The 23,420-nt window shown below is 42.1% G+C and overlaps 1 long non-coding RNA gene across 1 annotated transcript; it reads right to left on the bottom strand.

Annotated features, from left to right (window-relative positions):
- Positions 1-102: 102 nt before the first annotated feature.
- Positions 103-2,674, bottom strand: LOC125294378. The gene is made up of 3 exons (XR_007193519.1): positions 2,628-2,674; positions 584-661; positions 103-198 (listed from the first exon to the last, which is right to left on the bottom strand). It is a non-coding gene; the product is annotated as an uncharacterized LOC125294378 (long non-coding RNA).
- Positions 2,675-23,420: the final 20,746 nt, after the last annotated feature.

The following is a 23,420-nucleotide window of genomic DNA, read 5'->3' as shown; positions in this document are numbered from 1 at the left end:
TGTTAAATTATCAACATCTTGGAATAAATTATCTAAAAATCAAAACCTTGTACTAATGTATTTGAGAAAAGAAGCACCAATTCAAAATTGTACTTACTTTATTAAATTTCATTTGTCACACACACTTTCCCTCTCAATTTATTACACACACATATGTAGCATGCACTGGGTGGTGGGTGGATCTTGTCCTTACTGCCCCTGTTGAGACAATAAAGGCAATCAGCACACATGACAATCCTTGGCTAATGCTTCCTGTACAGTCTTAGTCTTGGAACAAGAAAATTTAAAAAATGTGAAAATGGAGGGTACAAATTAGAAGACAAAGTGGAATGTCTATTTCTATCCCTGTTCAAACAATTTAAGCAAAAAAAAAAAAAAAAACAGCGTTCCACATTCAGCTTTTAGAGAGACAGTAATCTTTGATTATGAGTGCACCACCAGGGACTCGAATTTCCAAATGACGACTGTCCGTCATATGAACGAGAATTTTAATCCTGATAACACCTTTATGTAATATATTTTGGTTTTTGAGTTTTAAATGTCAGAAACATAGGCTAAACAGTGCTGCAAGACTTACACTTACCTTACTGAAAGGCAGGATTGCAGACAGGGCACGCCGAATTCACGCCAGTCACGCCACCTGAACGCCTCGGTCCTGGGGCTGAAGAGACGGGGGAGGAGGGAGAAGGCATGATTCATTCTATACTTGGATACCCGTCTAACAGTATAAAATCATTATTTTCACATACAAACACGTATCTCACATCATAGATAGCTCGCCAACATCCCAATTCGTTCCATTGACAGACGTAATAGAAAGTTTTACAATGATCGAACTTGTCTTAAAGATGGCGCCTATGATTTCAGTTGCCGGAACTCTAATCTTTGATAACTAGGGCTGTAACACCAACCTCACGATTCGGTTTGTATCACGATTTTTGACCCACGGTTCGATACAAATCTCGATTTTTCTTTTGGGGGGGGGGGCTAGACATTTTATTAAATAACATTTTAATAGTCTCCCTTAGAACACCAGAAGATTACAGTATATCTTTTATTTTATATCCTTTAGATTTTTCTGAATGACTGATATTTATGACAGCACACTTTATGCAGATTAGCCTATAGCCTAGGCCTACTATTTTTTATTACAACTCTACCTCTTTAATTCAGCTGTCTGGTTAAAGCCTGGAAATGTTGTAAACAAAGTAGCATAGTTGGCTAGCTTAGCCTATCATAGTCTACTGATTGGACTGTTCAGTTTCCCCACGTGTGTTTCAAGATAATACTTGTTCTCCTTGGGACAGGCCCTTTTGGGAAACGTTGCTATTGAGATGATCAGTCAACTTCAATGCAAGAGTTTTAAACAAATATGTGCAGCAATGATAGCTAATGATGCTAAGCGGATTTAATAGTAATTTAGCTAGTCGTCTTCTATGCGTCCTTGCTTTCACGATTGTGAATGTTTTATTTAAGTCGCGCATGTTCATTGAGCAGGAGGGAGAGGGATTGAGCGCGAGAGAGAGTGGGGCAAGGAGAGGGGGTTTATTTCTATACTGTTTGGTAAAGTTGCACACATAGTCTACAATGAAAGCAAGGAGAGGTATGAAATTATTATTTATTTATTTGTTTTTGGACAACGTAGACTACCGATAAGTAAAGCGGGAGATGTGGGTTGCTTTTTTGTGGCTGCAAAGCAGTGTGCAAACACTAGAAAGTGTGTGTCGCGATTCTGCCTTTTCCCACCGCGACACAGTATCGTGGATATGAATGTCGCGATTCCGGGTTCGAATCGTATATCGTTACAGCCCTACTGATAACACCTTTATGTAATATATTTTGGTTTTTGAGTTTTAAATATCAGAAACATAGGCTAAACAGTGTTACAAGACTTACACTTACCTTACTGAAAGGCAGGATTGCAGACAGGGCACGCGCGAATTCCGCACCTCACAGGGGGGCAGACTGGGGAAAAGGCATGATTCATGTCACTGTTAAAATCATTATTTTAACATAAAACTAGATTAGATAACTCTCCCAATTAGTTCCAAACCTGTGTCTGTTTTCCATTGGATTACTGCTAATGCTTAAAAGTTTGTCACTGTTTATGTTAAACTAGATTGTAACTCTGTAAAGTGTGTTTTCCATTGCTGCTGCTTAAGTTTGAAAATTACCACGAGTTTGAAAATGCTCCCTCCGCTATGTAGTCAAGATGGCGCACGCTGAGGGCGAAAGATTCTAGAGTGAAGCACGTATCCAGCGTTCCACATTCAGCTTTTAGAGAGACCGTTATCAAAGATCCTTGATTACTAAAATTCCACAAGTCTCCATTGACATTAGTGCAGCGAGGGTTTACTCTGGTCTGCATAAAGGGGGATTTTCCCCCCTCCCCCTTGCAATAATCGAATGTGGAAATTGTCGAACGTTTGCGCCTCTCGCTCCGCTTTAACCCTCTGCCGTTATCTTTGATTACGAGTGCACCACCGGGGATTCGAATTTCCAAATGACGATTGTCCGTCGTACAAACGAGAATTTTAATCCCTGATAACACCTTTGTGTAATATATTTTGGTTTTTGAGTTTTAAATGTCAGAAACATAGGCTAAACAGTGCTACAAGACTACTTACCTTACTGAAAGGGAGGATTGCAGACAGGGCACGCCAGTCACGCCACCTGAACGCCTCGGTCCTGGGGCTGAAGAGACGGGGGCGGAGGGAGAAGGCATGATTCTTTTGATACTTGGATACACGTCTAACTGTATAAAATCATTATTTTAACATACAAACACGTATCTCACTACATAGAACACATCTCAATTATTTTCTGGCTAACAGAGGATGCAGTAGCGGTTAAGGAATCAGGCTAACATGCTAGCCTGCAAATTGTGGGTCTACGTTGCTCTAAGGGAGAGCCCTGAAGTAACAAGTAAATTGACCAAATTAAGTCGCTTCGGATAAAAAGCGTTGCTAAATTAATTTGTACATGGATAAAATGAACATTTCATTAACCCTTGGTTACCCCAAAAGCTAACGTTAGCTAATTGTCCAAGACCAGTTTAAAGTTGCGTAAATGTCAAAAGGATCCATTAACATTATATGAAAGCAAAAATAATGTATTTCATTCTAATATAGTTGAAGCAAATAGGCTTACCTGAAACAAATCAAAAGAAACTCTTCTTTTCACTAGCTCTCGTGTTCACCAACCGCCTCCGTTAATGTCTAACTCAGCTCTGGCGGTGGTAAGGCAGTCGACGAAATCGTAGAACTAAAAATGTGGCTGGCCGTATCAGTTGTGACTGTGCTTCCCGCCCCCTGGTGTCTGATCCGGGTCAATGTCTCCATCACGACAGTAAAACAGAGGTGACAGTTACACGGATTTGCCAGTTTGAAGGCGGAGTCTGTCCGGAGTCTACTGCTATATAGTGTTGTAAAAGTTCAACGCTGTTGTTTTCGTGCAGTAGGCTAACCTTTTTGATAAGCGATGTCATGGGTAGGCTGACGTAATTAAGGGCTTTCTGTTCCTGTTTATGTAAATGTTTTACATAGGCTCAATAATGATAGGCTACACTGCATGTTAGGCTATATCAGCCAAAAGCGCACGTTATGTAAATAGGCGGGTCAGATCGATCGCGGGCCGGGTATCATAATTAGTATTTGCGGTTTGGGGGGTGGGGGCTTATATATATATACATATAGCCCAGGGGCCTCAGGTGGTATTAAGGCGCCCCTGCATGTAGCTTAAGTGGTTTCATTTAGGAAGCAGGTTCGATACCCATGAGTTATTATTAGGCTATTTGTATTTATGTTTTTGGTGGCATATTCATGGTCCAGTGCATGTAGCGTACTACAGACAATTTTGCAAGCGGCCACATCTGTCAAAGAAACGTCATCACTCGTGAAACGTCAGCAACGCAGCCAGTTAACATGGGTGCCAGTTGCCATGTAACACCGGCTTCGTTGAGCTGAGGTTAATGACACCTTGGCAGGGTAATGTGCCGTCCTGTTCCTGTCCTTCCAGTAGACTGCTAGACAAGCTACTTTCTACGATCTTGGCAAACTTGACAAAGAATTTTTAATTGATCTCTTTGTTGACAGCGGACAGCCGACAAGTAGCGATAGCTTTGAAATTTCAGCGGAAGTTGGTTTCCAAGGTGGCGACATGTATAGTAATTGACTGCTTACATGTTGGCAACATGTAATTGATTGCTTTGCACAACGAGCCAGAGAAATAAAACAATTAGAAGTAACTTTACTTACAATCCATCAGTCTTTGTCATTGGAACCGTGTTCGTTTAGCATCACTCTTATGAACGTTTGTCTGGAGACTTAAAATAAATAATTGTCACGTGACCTGTTTACCGCCCCATTCTGCTGTTATCTTTTGTGGACGTATTGTCTGGCATTCCTGAAGAAAATAACTCTGAAATACTGGGAAGTCCCCCTACCCCCATCCCCTCTATGTCAGTGTAAAATAGGCGAAGAGACAGAGGAAGAAAAAAATCGATATGATCCCACAGAAGTAATTCAGAAGGAGTAATTACTGTTTCCCAGCTCTGTGTGGAGCGAATCTTGGATGCATGAGGGCTGTGTTTGGCAGTGAGCACACAGCCACAGAGAGTCAGACGGTGAAAAGATGCCCCCTCCGTGCACCATTTCCCCCCTAGATAACTGAAAAGCCATTTTGTCCCTCCTGCTTAATTATTAGGGGAGAGTTTTGTCCAGGCTCAGCAGCAAACACCCCCCACCCAACCCATCAGAGCAGCAAATAATAGAAGCCTGTCCCCTCATCTGCACATAAAATCCTTTAATGTTTAATTGCATTCTTTTTTTATGTGTCTCCCCTGCCCTCAAATGCATGAGGGGAAAGCGTTTATAAAAATCCTTTGTAAATGATTGTTTAGGTGTTCTTCTTCAAGGTGACATTCCGAATGCCACCCACTTGATCCCTTTCACTGCTGGGGACTCCAAGCTGCATGTATTTTCTCTACCGCAGCCATGTAAAATAAAATTGGAACCTTAAAGCAAGGAATCAATTTCAAGCATGCTAGCTATGTGTGCCTGCATGCATATGAATGCAGGCACACAAAGTTTGTTTTTTTCCCCCTCCCTGTGACTGACAATGACTCTGGGACAATCTAGAAATTAATTGGAATCGACAATGCCTCATTTCCGAGAAAGCTGAGTTAAGCGCAATTATTCTGCCAACGCCGACCACATTGTTTCCCCCACCCCTGGTATGAAGAGTGACATTATAACAATGAAGGCATGGCTGGTAGCGAGGGACCCCGTACCACACTGAAACATGTGGTGCCTTCAGCTCCTACATTCAGGTAACAATGGCAAAAGCAGGTTGTGGGAAAGGGAATCGATGGCGCAAAAAAGTAAACAGAAAAAGTGCCTTAGGCCATCAAAACTTCTTGGACTCTGTATGCAGTGCAGTCCTTGTTTGGTTGCAGAATGTCTTGCTTTGCCTGGTGTCCTCACAGACCAGTGGCGTACCACAGAGGAAGAAAAACCTCAAAGTCATGCAGGCAGGCAGGCAGGCAGGCGTCGCAGGGTCTCCAGCACATGGACACCAGAGAGAGAGAGAGAGAGAGACAGATGATACATAAATCTCTTTCTCTTTTCTCCCCGGCACACTGTGCTGTAGCCACTCGCTCTGCAATCGGCACCATGCGCCACGCAGCCATGCATACATTATGCAGTTCAGACCGAGGCCCCGGCAGTGGAGCACCACACCAGTAGTGCCCTTCAGATATATTCCACGCATGGCTCATCATTAAAGTTTAACACAATTATCGGATCGCAGGAGGGAGACGTGCAGGGATGGTCGGAATGACTAAATGCCAACTGGTGCAATGCCGACTGCCGAGAGCCTGTGGAGGGGAGTTGTGGGTAACGGTCCCTCAGGGCTCTGAACAGGCTGCTGCACTTTGGCAAAAACCTCGACCAGAATCGGTAAAAGGGGGCTGCAACAGATGCAGATTCATTTGGCCTTCCTGTGGGCTCCATCATTCTCATTCATCATTCATTTCTTGACTACTACTGTGCTTCTGTGGCTCAGGTTGGCGCTTGAAGACTGACTTGCTAATAGAGTTGTGAGGAATAGCACACAGGTTGCCTTGGAAAGAGAAAAGTAAATGAGTGCAAGCGCCTGCATGCCTGCCTGCCTTTACTGGGGGACTACTGATGTTTCATCATTGGGGTTTATCTGGAGTAAACAGCAGCGATGAGAGGCGCAATCTGGGAAATGGAGATGTGCTGCCGATGGTGTGTGTGTGTGTGTGTGTGTGTGTGTGTGTGTGTGCCAGTCAATAGCACCGCTAAACCCTAACCCAGCATGACGAAGGATTATAGGGCAGACTGACAATGAAATAACCCACGTCTGCAGATCCGCTGGAAAAATACCCTTTCTGGGGTTGCTGACATCGACTGCGGCACTGTAAAAAGATCTCAGCGCGAAGACTGCTGGACTGAACATCAATCCAAACCCATGTAGAACGTGTTTCCCATCCACTTCAAAGGGAAGATCAAAATGCATTTTGTAGCACACATTTCTCCCGTTATTGAGCGAGACACTCCCACCTGTTTGGAATTAGCCAGTGCCAGGGCCTCACCAGCCTGGTCCAGCGATGCTGGGGCGAGATAAGCAGCATCCAATTTGTCTGCATAATGCGCTTAAAATGTAATTTATCCCGGGCTAAGCGATTAATGATTCCGCTGCTGTTTGAGATGGGCCCGTGCCCAGTGCACTGATTGATCTCAGATATGTGTAATGGAATCGTCTGCCTCCAAATAAAGTGCCTCTTCAGCCCCGTCTCATTCATTACACCCCCCCACACACACTGTGTTGGGCTGCTCTGGGCCGTAACCCCAACCCCCCCACTTCCTCTCTTGGGCCCGTGGTGACGCTCAGCAGAATCCTCTGGGATGATAAATCAGCCGCTGTTTAAGGAGGGACCAGGTCCGGCTTAATGCAATGCAAATGATGACAAGATTAAGAGCGAGTTCATTCATTTAAGTCATGCTTCAGCAGTTCTGCTGTCCACACCACACTCTACCCCCCACACACACACACATTCTGCGGGTGCACGTTCTGCGGGTGCTTATCTGCTGAGGGCAGGAATCGGGACAGAAGACAAGAAGTTTGGGATAGGAAAACAACTGTCGAAGCCAGAGGAAGCTAAGTCATAATAGCAGTACACTCACTCATGCCTCCCACTCAATAAAGAAATCAATAGTACTCTGGCAGGGTGCATCCAAAGGCCACTCGCATGAGAGACTTCAGGGCCAAGTGACATGTAGAACATTACGGGTAAGGGATGCAGATCGACTTGATTTTGTGCGGATGTGACAGAGAGGGAAAAGCTTCGCCTTATCTACTAATGGAACGTTTCCACAGTCCGATGTCTGCTAAAAGCACCTCCTCCACCACCTGAGTCCTATTATAAAAAAAAACACAGAACCAGTGATAAAACGTACCGCACATTGCAAAGGCATTCACGAGGATTACGAGCGTTATCAGGATGGTTTAGAATGGATTTGTATGTAAACCTAACACAGGCCTAGCAACAGTGGTCGTTTATAAAACAAATATATTGTTTTATCAAGATTTTTAGTTTTCTGTTTTGCTTTTCTGTTCTGCTGATACTCAGATATGACATAAAGGTATTACAGTGTGATGGGGAGCAAGACCAAAATATCTACTCAGTGACATACCTGTGAGGTCATTGGTGAAATACTGTAGGTGTTATGAAGAAACGTATGATACATTGTACATTGTACTGTATGAGTAACAGTATTTGCAGGTTTTGTCTATCATCTTCAGCAGAATCATAATTAGCCCTTTGGAAAGTGAATGAACTACTAGCTCTGTCGGAATCTTCAAAACAGAACTTCTAAGCAAATATTTGCATGTTTGCCGGAACATGAAACGTAGAAGACAGACTCTCATCTTGTTTGGATAGAGAAGTGTGTTATCAGAGGGGTTTGTTAAACCCAATTCTGTCACTTTGCCAGAGGAGTCCTGCGGGCTACATGTAATAAGGGGAAGCTCTCTATGTGCTGTGAGTAATATGACTGAAAGCTAAACATCAGCCATGATGCATATTCTGTATATACAACAACCCCAAAACAGAAAAAGTTGTGACGTTGTGTAAAATGTGAATAAAAACAGAATGTAATAATCTGCAAACTCGTAAACTCATATTAGTGGCAAAAATGACACAGACAACATATCAAATGTTGAAAAAGAATGGAAAATATGTTAATTTTGAATTTTGATACCAGCAACATGTATCAAAAAAGGGTTGTCACTGAATTTCAGTACCAAGATGCTGAAGTAACAGGGACTGTAGTGTTGACTGTCTGGGCTAGAGGCTCACCTGGCCTTTCTGCTTTGTCTAAAGCCATCGGCCTTTCAAAACAATCTTCTGACCTTTAAATGGCAGCATCTCCTTTTAGTGGAGATGGAAATCTCTCCTGTTAAATCGGCACACACACAGTACTTACTGATGGACCAAGCCTTGGGAGTCTTCAATTCTGTTTTCCCCTTTTCATCTGATGGAGAAAACCCCCACGCCGTCACCACAGCGGATCGGCTCCTGTCCTCCCAGAATGAAGACCCTGAATCATTTTTGGTCACAGAGGGGAAGAGGAGAGGAAGCAGTGAGGCTCACAAGCACAGACAGCAGCAGGGGGAACAAAAAAAGAAAGAAATATGTGTGTGTGTTTTTCATGGTAAAGAAATTTATCAAGCTGGTTGTGGAACACAGCTTTCTGCAATGTTTCTGCTGAGTGAACAGAATCCCTTAGCAATTCATAAGTGTAAATTACAGCGGAGGCCTCACAGGGGGAACATATTTAATCAGGCTGACCATGATCTGGCTCCATTCTGTCAACTCCGTTTTAAATTGGCAAAATTTCTTTCGGGGGAATCAATAGCTCTCATGTGATTTGAATGAATTGGAGCATGGTGGTGATATTTTATCCCTTTAGAAACTTTGAGGACACTCATACACGCACACACACATACATGCAACACACACACACACACACACACACACACACACACAAACACACACAAATGGATCATGTGGCACCACAAATTTATCTGTGTTGACAGGGAACATTCAGCCATTGATTATTCGACCATGGTTTCAGCTGTTTTCTCATGTTACTGCTGTTCCGGATGTTTCAGCAACATCAATGGGAATTAAATCACCAGTGGGCCAGTAACTTTCAGTGATACAGCAGAAACCTGTCTATGCAGATAGACCAGCTCAATATAGACTCCGAACCCTATCTTTATGTCATTATTAATAGTTTTTCATTTCAAGGGCAGCCGTGGCCTACTGGTTAGCGCTTCGGACTTGTACCCGGAGGGTTGCCGGTTCGAACCCTGACCAGTAGGCACGGCTGAAGTGCCCCTTGAGCAAGGCACCCAACCCCTCACTGCTCCCCGAGCGCCGCTGTTGTTGCAGGCAGCTCACTGCGCCGGGATCAGTGTGTGCTTTGCTTCACTGTGTGTTTCACTAATTCACGGATTGGGATAAATGCAGAGACCAAATTTCCCTCACAGGATCAAAAGAGTATATATGCTTACTTATACTTATACTTCATGTTCTCCAGACCATGTAGTCTGACAGAAAGAGCTATCACACTGAACATACATTTTAACAGTTTTATTTTCTCTGGTGGGAACATGATGTAGAGTCCAAATGCATCTTTAGTTTTTGTTTTAGGGTGAGGGCTTTATCCAGCGGCTATGTGTGTGCTCTCCACCTCCCCTCCCCTACTACTCGCAAGCAAACACCCTAGAGCGACAGCCAGCACACAAGCAGGTCTATCAGTACACAAAAAGCGGAGATAATGTGGACAGATTTAATACAAATTGAGCGTTTGAGTGCCCTGCCTGGGTTTTCATTACTCCTTAAGCCCTTGATTCCACTCACGCTGAGCAAATGAGTGACCCCCTCACAAGCCTTCCAAACTGAATGAAAAAAACCCCCAAATGTCTTCTGAATATTTATAGGGCTCTGCATTCATCACGCGTGTATGGGGTTTAGGGCAGCTTGATTGCACATGCAATATGTATTTATATTTTTTTCAATGTTGACACGGCATTTGATGATAATGTTTTAGATGTCCGTGACACCATAGTCAAATCCTTCCAGTATCCCTGCGTGAGACAATAGGCTTGTCGAGGCTGGCCTCCAGTGCAGTGTTACCGTCCCCAACGGTGCGGTGAGTGGTCGTGTCAGCGGCGTCTCCTCTGGCCGGCTGGGACGACCTGTGAGTGCAGGTCAGCTGATATGGCCTCTCATTCCCCTCGGAGTGGGCCTTGCGGTGTATCAGGTGGTCCTCGTATACAGAGACAGAGAGAGAGAGATAGAGAGAGAGTAAACGCATCTGCCAGTACGCTCTCAAGAGCTACCCTACCCTAACCTTCCCCTGGCTTCAGCCCAGTTTGGATGCGGGCCCAATGTTTGGCATCACCTTACAGTTCAAACTGAATGCTTGATGCATTATTGGTAGCTTATCTTGAGAGCTTTTCATCCGGGCCAGCTGTATCTGGTTACAAAACACACCTGAAAGTATATAATCCATATAATTCTATCTATCTATCTAGGAATCCATTATGTTATTAAGCTGAGAGACAATTTTAACTTGTATGTATGTATATGTGTGATATATGTTTATATTATTAATTGCTGCTGTAACACCATCATTTCCCTTTGGGGATTAATAAAGTAATCTATCTATATATCTATCTATCTTACGTGGATATTATGTAATAGGCCATAAGCCATTTCACTGTTAGGTAAATTAGATAAGGAACAACTTATAACAAACCATATATATAATACAACTTGAGGAGTCAAGCCAGGTACAGCAATAGAAACCCTCACAGTGGGTTCAGTAATCAGTTATTGAAAAATAACTCAGAATTCAGACATTACACACAATTCAAACTGAACAGTTTTCTGCTAATTAATATGCCTTACACCTAGTGAACGCGACAGCTAATCTTAATACTAGAGACATTAACAGACCTGCTCTCAATTAATTCACTCAGTTTGAGGCCTCACATGTTCAATAACTTCCTCAACTTAATCAGAAATACTGCCGGTATCATTTCAGAAAGAGTCCCAACAGAAGAATTTCAATCTGCCAAAAGTCAAGGGGGAGCCGGGAGGAGTCGTTTGCCCAGGCACTGCAGGTAATTATTCTGGTCGCAGTTTTCCTGTGGTGCACTGAGGCTCCAGGCACTGCGGAGGCTTCAACTTTTAGCACGTTGACCCATGACATTATAGCCACAGGGCACAGGCACACATTTAATCAGAGGGGTGTATTTTAGTAACAGCCCCTAATAACATGGCCAGTGAAGAGGGTATTGGGTTGGAGAGTATCTGTGGGGAATAGAACGTGTAAGTAACAGTGTCCTGAGCTGCTGAGACCTTCTTGGCAGTACTGGGCTTTTAGTGAGGTGCCATGGGGATGTGTTAGTGTTGTTTTACTTCTTCACAAGTGATGGATAGAGGTTCAACACCAATTAACACAAAGAGCTCTAATTTTCTGTGTTTATACACAAGGAAGCTTGATTACTGTTTGGACAATTTTGTTGTCGGTATATTCAAAGATAGAATATAAATAGCAGTCATAAATCAGTCAAGAGAGAAAGAGAGAGAGAAAGAAAGAGAAGAGAGAGAGAGAGAGAGAGTGTGTGTGTGAGTGAGTGTGTGTGTGTGTATGTGTATGTGTGTATTGTGTGCTTGAAAGTGCTTTATGGCGTGTATGTTCAAATACATTATAGATTAAATAACATGGTATGAAAGCTCTCTATTAATCTCTGTATAGCCCATAGCGGAGAGATTTGCAATCTGCATAATACAACATAATACGTCATAATACATCATTCTTGTCATTTCAGAATTACTAAACAGTCAGGCACTCCATTCTGACAGCTCAATAAATTACTGCAGGTCTCACCATGTTTACTGTATTTGGAGAAATATTTTGATGATCAAAGGACCTGGGTGGATTCAAGCATGAATAATGGATTGGGATGAGGGGAGAGGCATTGCCTGGGTACCGGGGGGTAAAGCTGCCATGCTGCTGCTTCAACACTCTAAATCCAAAGGTGGGATTTCACTGAAGGAAAACCGCCTCTCAGGCTAGAATCATGGCCTTGAAAAAAATATGTATGTGTGTGTGTGTGTGTGTGTGTGTGTGTGTGTGTGTGTGTGGGGGAGGAGGACAACTTAAAGAAAGCCTTTGTGATTTACTCCCTCACAAAAACGGTTTGCCTCAGGAAAAGGCAAAACTCTTCACATCCACGCCAAACAAAACACCCAAGTTTGTAGCTAAAGCACCCCAAAACAGACATCTTAAAAACTTCCACTTCCTAATACAACAGGACAACCCTTCGAATCATAAAAGTAGAACACAGGACTTTAGAAATTATTTATGAGAAAAACAGCTTGTAGTTACTGTGCTTGAAAAGAGCATTTTAATCCTGTTGAGAAACTAAACCAATGCTATTGACCCAAGCCATGCATTTCTCATCAGCTGTGTTATCAATTTCTCAGAGATGCCTTTCTAGAATAATAACTAGAAAATAATGTTGAGAACTCTTTTTGCAAAACCAACTGAGCATGTCTGGGTGTCAATTGTCTCTGAAGTGTGACCTATAAACAAATGAATGATTAAAAACATTTAAGCATTCAGTCCAGTCATGTAATGGGTGAGACAGTGCTAAACAGCCTGGTCAAAAGGCTTCATAATGCTTGTAAGAAGCGTGATGACCTCCTGTTGTAAGCAGTTCATTTTCTCTGCACCACCGTGGTTATGGCCAGAGGTTCTGACCTCCTGTTTTATTTCATTGAGCCCATTAGACATTTATAGGATTCTATCCTGGATCATTATTGGGTCACTCTCCGAACAAAAAAGAAAACAATGTTTTGTCTAATGAAGGTGTCTGCAACTTCGTCCCTGTGAGGGTTTTTCATTATTTGAAGGACTCCCAGTACCGGAATGTAATTGCCCCTCCTGCGCCTGCCAAGCATTGATTCTGAGCTGGGAGGATGTGTACTGCACACATGTGTAATTACGCATGCACACACACACACACACACACGCGACGCATGCACACATGCACGCACGCATGCACACACGCACACAGATGTTTGGGAAAGTCATTACATGTCCGTATTAAATAGGCTATGGCATGCTATGAAACTGGCTATAATCTATATTAAATGCAACAAAATATATCCCATAGGCATATTTTGATCCATTTTTATAGCAATGTTAAATTGGTGGACACCCACCTCAGCCGTCCTTGAGCAATTCTCAGTGCATCATCTCACAATTCTTAAAGCAATTGCCTTGAACTTTTTTTGCACTCAGAAATCCAGCATGAGACCACGTCAATAAATTGCTTATAACTTGTTATTGCCCAAAGGTGCGCCCGAAACAGCACAAACGTTTTACCATGTGCCTTCATCAGAGTGCCTCCCTATGCTCTGGCCTTAAAAAACATTTGAACCGTCTTAGTGTACAGTACCTTTAAGCATTTACAGTCTTTGCTGTTTTTCCTTCACTGCTAAGTAATTGGGACAGAGGGTTGTTGTCCTTCACGTTGTGTATAGCTTCATAATGGAAAACAGGTCTGTGGATGAAATCATTAGTTCCACATGGATGCAAATGGTTACAGGTGCCGCTGTGATACTCCCTTGTCTAATTCTTTGCGTGACTTTATTTTAAAGTCATTACTGGTGATAATTATAGTTTTGAAATCTTTCAACCGTCAACACCCTCTGGAATGTCTTATTAAGTTAGAAGAGAAGCACCTATAAGAAAACTGTCTCAGTGGTGAAATGCACTTGGCGAGGCTTGCTATTCTAAGAGCTGAAGGAAAAGTAGGCCATTGCCGTATTTCATCTACCCTCAGTGCAAATGTCTTACAAATCCATCACTGCTTTAGCACTGCATATAGAATCACAGGACTGAACCGTTAGTGACAACTCGGGAGGTAACTTACAAGAGGTTATGACCTACTTTAACATCATCTGGATGAAATGTGAGGCCTTGTTGGTAATGGAAATGTCCCGAGCTTCCCATTAATATTACATATAAATGAAGTCATTAACAAATGACAGACTTTTATGTGGGTCATATTCAATTAGATGAATTTTAATTTACAGTACTACTAACGAGACATTTTATACACATTATATGGATGCAAAGGAATGTAGAGGGGGCAGTGGAGACACTCTCAGAGGCAAATTTATTCCAATTTATTTGAACAAAGTGAGAATAAACAAGAGAATGCAAATACTATTTCACTGTACCCTGGACGTTCTGTAGGCTCTCCCCCCTCACTCCGCCAGCTTAAAATGCAAATTGAAATTCCTGCTCGCTCACGCTCCTTCTGCGTTTGACTGAAAGCCAAATCAAATGAAGATAACATGCCCCATAAATCTTACCCAGTAAACCTCACAGCAGTCATTACGGCTGGAATGATGTCCAGGACCCCTGGGATTTGACTGAGGGAAACGTATGTCAAAACACATGCAGTTGGAACTTGTCCCACAGCACCAGTTTCCTATCCTCCTGTTTTGTTTTGCTTTTTTTGTTTTGCTTTTGGTCAGTTAATTAATAAGATGGTTCCTCCTGGCCTCAGTTCTGTTGTGTCTGGTGTGCATTAGATTCAAATGTGCTGAGCTGTACCATACAAAACTCTCCACTCCAACTCTTACTAAAGAAAGAAACTTCACTCAGGTGCTCATAACATGCCACGTATGTTTACATCCATAGGGAGGTGCATTATCATGATGTTTCCGTGCCAAAAGACCACCCGAGAGCCAGTGACCATTTGTAATGAGCGATAGTATGTGGTGTGGGGTTCATGGTGCGTGTCTAACTCCCAGAACAACACTTGCAAGCATAGTGAAAAGTACTGATTTGATTAACTGTACACATCGCCATACTCCAACTCTTAAATAATCAATACTTCACCACTGGTTGGGAGGAGTGGGGTTGAAATATTAAAGACAAAGAGAATCCGAGGGCAGAAAAGCAGGAATGCTGATCAAAAATACATGGGTCCTTCTCACAAGTGGCATGGCAATGGGCTGTCATCCCTTAAGATATTTAGACACTTGAGAGCCACACATGATGTGAAATGTAATTACAATTGCTGTCATTCTAACGTGGGGTGGCGCCAGGCACGTCCATCACTAATCAGCTGACACCATGTCAGTCAGGATTGCTTTTCCTTGCATCAGATTTTTAAAAAGAAATACAGTATAACCACTAAAAATTAAATTAGGGTCCACAGTTGTTACATTTATAATTTAAAAATGATCTTCATGTTGCTTTTTGAACTTTTATGGGTTAATGCTATTATGTAGATTCAGTAAAACTGGTTATTAAACAGCTGATTTATGCCTCATGTCTTTTCACAGAATGAATATAGATGGATAGAGAAATGGTTCTCTGTATACTTTTGGTTCTCAGCTGAGCTTTCTAACAAAGATATTTGTCAGGAATCAGTCAGCAATAACTGTTTGGTTCAAGAGTAAGCCCCTGCTTGAGCTGTATCATATCACCAAGATACTACAGGGAACATTTTCTAACTGAAGATCCCTTCTTCACTCATAAGAGGGGTTACATGAAGAGCTTTTAAGCACACTTCGAAGAACTTTGATGACTCATTCACTCAAGTTCCAATATAATGTTCCCTAGTCCATAGTGGGGGGGATGAAGTATTGACACAGTGCAGAGATGACAGCCAGATTAGATTGGTTTAGTGCCCACTGTCGGTTTACTTCAAATCATCTCTTCACAGGTGATCTTTCTTCTGCTGAGGTGAATAGAAATTGCCATTAATCCCAAGCAGTTCTTCATAGGTCCTCACTGAAAAATAAATAACCCATTGGATTTACTTAATTGTTCTGTGGTTATCAGTTAATTCAATGTCTAAAATTGATGTAGAATTTCTCTTTAGGTTTACAAGGTTAATTGATACCTTAAAAAGCAACTACATCCAATGAAGTAGTTTAGATTAAGTTTACATGTTATTTCCACATCATTGTGTTGTAAAATGAGCAAAGGCATTTAGATGTTGGAAAGAATATTACAGTGTTATTATATGTAAATGTCATATAGAACCACTGATACCTTCTGCATGCTCAAAATCCAACGCACTTATGGTGAGAACAAAGCATGGTTCATCTCAAAACATAACATACTGATAGCTTTATTACCTCAGTGTTCCTGCAAAGGCTAATGGGAACACAATGTGGTGGCACCAAGGGATCATGTGATCACTAGCCTTTCTAGTACAGTTACTTCAGTGCTTCACATTAATCTTACATGATTCTGTTGGATAAAGTTATTACTATGACAAAATATGTTAGTTCAACATACTAACAATGTGTTTTAAAGAGAAAGAGGACTAGTTTGTGTAATTCCATGTTTCATTGTTTAGTAACTGTGAATACCCCTTTTGCATTTTTACAGTGATACGGTTACCTTACATGATTTAATCATATATTTGGAACACTCCATTGGAATGACTAATTGTGTAAGGGATAACGGCCGCCGAGGTGTCCAGTTATACGGAATTAATGGACGAGGGCGAGGGGCAAAAAACTCAGAGGCAAAAACAGTTGCCTCTGCCCGAGTCCATTAAGTAGGCTAAGGGATAATGTATAGAACGCCGGTCATTACTGGGAAAAAAAGTCCCGACAGGGTGAACCGGACCCCCCCCCCCGCTTATTACACGGCTACTTGCCAAAACGAAATAAGAAACTCCCCACGATATGACTTTAGCCTAGCCTACATATCCTAGCCTATTTGTTACCGTTCATCGTGGCATTTGCTGAGAAACAAATAGTTCGCATTCGCATCAACACACGCTGAACTTGAATCAAACATTCTTTAGAACACAGCTGATCAACCGTCTGCTTTCACTTTTGAATGAAGTTCCAGTCCTTGCGTAGTGATATGGAACACGTATCAGAAGCACAAACCCCATTGCCATTGACAGCGGTAATTATATGTTTGCAGCGGTAATTAGGCTACATGAATATATTTTACCGTAGAACTTTGGGAAATCCCATTCAAGCCAATGGAGCGTTCTACTTGTCTTGTGTAATAATTCCGTATAACTGCACACACCTCTAAGGCCGTTATCCCGCTTATCACCCGGTTGCCACTGTAAAGCAAAGGAAACACGCGGTTCCGTTTAAAAAGAAGCTCACTAGTTCAGCTTGTTGTACAACTTTAGCATGGACAAACTTGTTTACAGTTGATTCCATTGTTGCGAAGCCTGCAACCAAAGATTCTAGAGCGCTACAACCTTCGTCCTACTATGGTTGTTATAGTTACCATTCATAAGCATTGATATGGAACGGTGTCCTGTTATTCAGAATTAAAAGCCACCCCACCAGCCAATCAGAAAAGAGTATTTCTTCTCACTGGGTGATATAACATAATAACGTTGTGTTCCTTACAAACTAGAGTGGCTTGTGTAGTTGTAATACAGTGTTGTTTCATAAATTGGACAGCCCTGACTCCCTATTTACAGTGATCAGTTGTAGTTTTTCTCTCATGATTGAAGATATAATGGTGTGTGTAAAAGTAATTTGATACCATAAAATCACTAAAGTGTTAATAATACGAGCAGTTGGGTTCTACTGTTAAATTGTATACACATTTATTGTCTTTTCACACCTATAAGCAATGAAAGCATGAAATAAAAAAGCACTGGGGAAAACTAAAAAATATTCTTCTTCTCTCGGCACAGTAATGAAATGGATATCTGCTTGAAATACAGAACCAAGACATCACTACAGTTTTCAGTATTGGCAGAGAATGCCTGCAGAGCTGACAGCTTTGCAATTTTAATGATTAGCAACTGTGTCTCTGCACTCAAACTTCTGTTACAGTTTTAAACAATGAGAGGTCTTCAAATCCTCAGTATTTTTTAACTCTGCTTTTAATACTGCATCACATTTCTATGCTGAAAACCTCTGCTGTTACCTTTGTTTTCAACATTGGTTTAGACTCCTCTTCTTCTCTTTAGTACTACAAACTGTGGCATGCTTAATGCATGCATTATTGCAGTTGCAGGTTTTAAGAGTCAGATTGGTGCTGATGAACCCCATTCAGCCACGAATAGGGAATAGTTATGACAATTTAGATCACCATATTAAAAATTAGATACAAATCTACAGAGTAAAAAAGGGAAAGAGGGATTGTCAAAATAACTAAACCACAAAACATCTGTAAACTTAATATTAACTCTTTCATTGAAACTAGTTGATTAACTCCTTTCATTTATGTGCAACCAGTGTCCACATTACATGGGTAATTACATGGGTTATTTTTTTCAGTGAGTTGTTTTTGCACTATAGCTCATATAAATTCTATGTATAGCAGGCTTGCAATGAAGAACTTGGAAACAGAGCATATTTCCCCTGTTTCTCACAGATGACAAATGCTCCTTCCTAATCACTATATTTAGCCATCTCGTCGACAGGGGATGCTTGAGCACAATCGGATGTGCTCCTTAGCAACCCCAGGGAGACGGAGCCCTTTCCGGCGGTCGGACTGCACAGTGTCTGATTAAGAGGGGTAATGTTTCCAGCCCCTCTCCATCTGATCTGCTGTTTGTGTCATTAGCATACCGCCGTCACCGCAATCTGAACTGACGATCATCAAGTGCCACTTGTTCCCTCTCTCTTGTCTTGGCCTCCCCGCCAATCCCAGAGCCATATGTGGATGACCTATATATGGTACATGTGTTATAATGGAGGAGTTTGGCTTGTCACTGTCGTCTGTGCACTGGGTCGCCTCTTGGGGGGGGGGTCGCTTTACCCTGACCTTTAGTCCTATGAATTATAAATGGTTGCCATTTGTTGCTGGTGGAAGGAAAAAACTTGATGCGTATTGGTTAGGGGAAACTGGTCTTTGTGCGATTAGGGAAAATGTCAATGGCTATTGATGTAGATGTTTTACTGTGAGCTCCAAACAAACTGGCTTAACAATTAGGGATTAAAGGACTAATTAGAGATGAAAGACAAACATTTAGTTTCTTGCAGATGAAAATGTGTAATTTAACGTATTAAAGTCATTGATTGGGAAAGATTTTGTTAGAAAACTGGTATTGTATCTGTCATCAACATATTTCACATTAGCAGGACATTCCAATTGAAGAACCAAAGTAATTAACCTTCAAACTGAAAGGTTACCGGCTGATAGAATTAATTTAGATTGGCTTAAACAACCACATTTTACACTAAAGAGTTAGACTAGCCATGCCTTCTACGATATATTTAAAATGGCAAAAACTGACAAAACAAAAGCATCAGGCAGTTCAATAAAATTAATGACACCCGTTTAAATACCACCGAAAGTCATTATCCGATTGGTTCTGACCAATTAAGTATTCCCATTCCCACCCAGTGCTGGTGTTAATGAGGGGAAGCACGCAGCGTTTTGTTAGAGGGCCCTCGGCAAGCCGGGGGTTAAATTTAGAACCCTTTCCAGGAATAGTGTCCTCCAGGCCATGGGTCAGCAGGGCTGGCCCTGCTGCTGAGAGAGTGTGTGTGTGTGTGTGTGTGTGTGTGTGTGATGTTGAGTGGCACGCCAGCCACAGAAGCATTGCTCCAGTTTAGCCTCTGACTTGCGGGCTTGCCCATTACACCACTAATCAGTAGTGACAACCAGCCATACTGACACAGCACAGGCCAAAGACAAGGGACTTTGTTTACAAGACCAAATATATAAAACATATATAAATATATAAATATATATTTTATATATATATAAATATATATATATATAACAGTCCTCACACTTTGATGTCTAGATAGATACACCTTGACAACCCTAATGCCTACCAGGGCAAAATCGGGCCATCAAGCCATGCATAAGCAAAGTGAAAAGGACATGCTCTAATCTCTTCTCCTCTCGCCTCCTCTGGGGGCTGAGCATGACTCACGGTAGGGAAAGGAAAAGGGAGGCTTTGTGCTTGTCTCATAGTCTTTTTGGTAAACAGGATACCGTGGCACTGGGGCGCTTGCACACACACACACACACACACACACAGGTGAAAAGCTGCCGAGGAGCTTCAATGCGCACACTTGACATTTTGATCGCAGGCATCTTTAATGTGCACGCGTGTTGCATGCTAAAAACATCTGCTTTGGAATGTGGCAGCGGCGCTACGGGGTTATTTCTGCAGTCTGTCTGCGAATGTGTTTGTGCGAATCTCATCAGGAGTCACAGAAAACGGTCTTATGCCGCATTAGGGCCAGTCGGGAGAACAAAATCCGACTAGCTGTGGTGCGCGAGGAGGCTGTGAATAAAGAATATCCCAGTAGGCAGTTTTCTCCTCTGCCAAATGTTTAGCATATCCAGTGAAGATTGTGTGCGAGTCTATTTATATGTTTACTACACATAAACGAGAGTTGGGTCTGTATGTGTGTGTATGTGTGTAGGCAAATGTGTGTATTTGTATGTGTGTACATGTGAATGTGTGTATGTCAGACAGAGAGAGAGAGAGAGAGAGAGAGAGAGAGAGAGAGAGAGAGAGAAGCAGCGTACACAGCTCTATAATTCTACCTCAGTGTAATCTGTGAAATTCTCCTGAATAATGATACCAAAGAAAGACACGGACTTGGAGAAATGTAGACTACAGTTGAGCCTGAGGTGATTTGGAAGCAAAAGTCTCTAATTGATGCACCATAAAAAATGGATTCTAACTCAATATCTTCAGCAAGCAAGACTTCACCTCTGCTTATAGACTTAAATGCCACCCCCTCCCCTCCCCACTTATGTTTTCAATGCATTTTGAATGATGAGAAGCTCCTGAGGTTGTTCTGGCAAACACTTCATCCTCATCTCTCACCATTAAAGAAACACTCTTTCAAAACAGCCAGTGTCGAAGAGGGAAACTGATGCAAAGTCTTCTTTTAAAAAGGAAAATAGCACTACAGTGTCTCATTAAAAGTGTCATTCTTGTGCTTTCTGCTAATTGGGGGACACAGACAAGTTCAAAAAGATAGAAGTAGCGCTGTTCATATAAACCGACTGATTGACCTCTCATGCATCTGTGTCTAGTTCTCATTCACCTTGTGTAAAGCAATGACATGGTATATAATTGTACATATTGGATATACAGTAGGAGGGAAATGTGCCATTAAATGAGGTGCCCTTTAAATGTAAATTAGGTTTCTAGGCCAAGTATACCTGACATGTAGCTAAAGTGTATTACATGTAGTATTACATGGAGCTAACGTGTTCCATGACGCAAACTAAGTCCCAGTATCTTAAGATCTTATCTTATCTTAAATCTTATCTTTATTTCTAGATAAGAAAGAATCCACACTACAAGCCACAGACCAAATCAGTAGATTCTTGTCTCCCATTGGATCCAAGAAGGTAGGTAACAGATGATGTGACAGAATGTGTTTAAGAGCATCTGGTCAGAAGCCCACATTTGTACATATGCAGTACATAATTATCATTAATTGCCATCTTCTTACACAAAGTGTTTTCCAAAGCTGAGATCTCTTTTTCTGTTAAAGGTATACATGCCCTTGGGCATGTGAAGTAACTTATGAATCAGAGTTATTGACCTCCAAGACAAGTACAACACTATTCACTGTGCTTGATCCATCCATTTTGCATTTGCCTTTCTTTTATCTCAGTTTAATGTTCAGTTTGATTAAAAAAAACATTGTTTTTTTTTCACCAGCATTTGTTATCTCTAGGGGTTGAATCCCTTGATCTTGAACACCATGGTCCACCAGCCAGTCTATAACAACACATATTATGTTTATGTTTGCTATGGCACCGCACTTGGTGTGTAGAGTCGTCGGCCCTGGCCATGTGTGTACCCGTTGGCACTGTTCTCACCCTTATGGCACAGAGCGTATGCCACTGGGCAAGCACATGCCACTAGTTTGGTTAGAGACCATTTAGCATTTATGCCACATACAGTGCTTCTGTTGCAATGGGAAAAAAAATGCTTGATACACACTATACATGTATATTTTCAGTATAGGGATTTATGAAAGGATTGGAGAAGGAAGCTTTTGAAAAATTGGAACTCTCTTTTCCCCCTTTGTGGACACACTTCACTTGCAATTTTGTCATATTTTATTAGCTAATCCAAGTTCATCTTTACTGTCTATTATCTGCTTCACCTCGCCAAAGCTCTCTGGGGTTTGTGTAAAACTGCCCATTCACATACACTGGGACAAATTTGAACGCCCGTACTGTTACACCCTCCAATATAAGCTTGTTCACGGTGTAGCATGACCCTGCAGCATCTGCAGAGGGGGGTGACTGGAAGTTCAGTGCAAAGCAAAAACACATCTTAAAAAAGCGGACACAACGCAAGCGGATGTTTTTGATGGGTAACGCTCTCTTAGCAGAATAAATTATCATTCCTCCCTTTCGTCTGTTCAAAGCCAGAAGTGAGAGGAGCTCTCTTGAATCACACAGTGATTATGAATATTTCATTTATTCTGTGTTTTCCAGAGTGCCTTTATTATGTATTTCACTGTACAACATCCCCAAACCCAAATGGAAAATGCATGCTAGAAGTGTAGCATTAGACAAATTGGCTTTCATCAAGAAGCTCTGCCTGGCTTTTTCACGTCGGCTCTCTAATTCGTCCTGCTATGGAATAGAAGGCCCTAATTCCAGTTCTTACTTAGAGGCTATGGATGACTGCATCTTTATGGGCTACTGTTGGATTTAGCGTGTGCTTCTGCAAGAATCTGAGACAAAGCCTTTGGACTTTCCCCTCCTCTGAGTGTTTACATTTTCATTTCCTCACAAAATCATTCTCTCTCTCTCTCATTTTGTGTCCTTGAGAGAGAGAGAGAGAGAGAGAGAGAGATTTCATGCTGTGGTGAGTGAGGAGGCGAGGAGGCGTGTGGTGAGATTTTCACCTCTCTACCCCCACACACACACACACACAAATAACTAAATAATTAAAACAACCCCCAATAACTCACTGATTCATCATCCCAGAGAGGGCTCCGTACGGGCCAGAACCCATCCCCCCCACACACACACACACTTTGTAGCTCTGATGTTCACACTTCCAGCCTACGGCCCTTCGCTCTGTGCCGTGTTTGTACACAAAAGGGAGGGAGATGCACAAGGCGATCCTCATGCTGCGCCATCTTGGCATAACAAACAGCTTGGGAAACAATGAGAGACTGTGCTGCATGGCTGGGGGAGCCGTTTCGCCCACGACGTGTCCGTGCGGCACATTTAATCACTTCGCCACGGTTCACCCACTCAAGGTTGCACCTCATCGTCATGGGCACACTTCTCCTGTTATGCCTGAATCTTTCCTTGGCTTCTTGTAAATATACACAAAGATCATAC

The sequence above is a fragment of the Alosa alosa genome, chromosome 5 (assembly GCF_017589495.1).
Source record: "Alosa alosa isolate M-15738 ecotype Scorff River chromosome 5, AALO_Geno_1.1, whole genome shotgun sequence".
Lineage (NCBI taxonomy): Eukaryota > Metazoa > Chordata > Actinopteri > Clupeiformes > Clupeidae > Alosa > Alosa alosa.
This window is presented reverse-complemented; position numbering and strand designations above follow the sequence as displayed.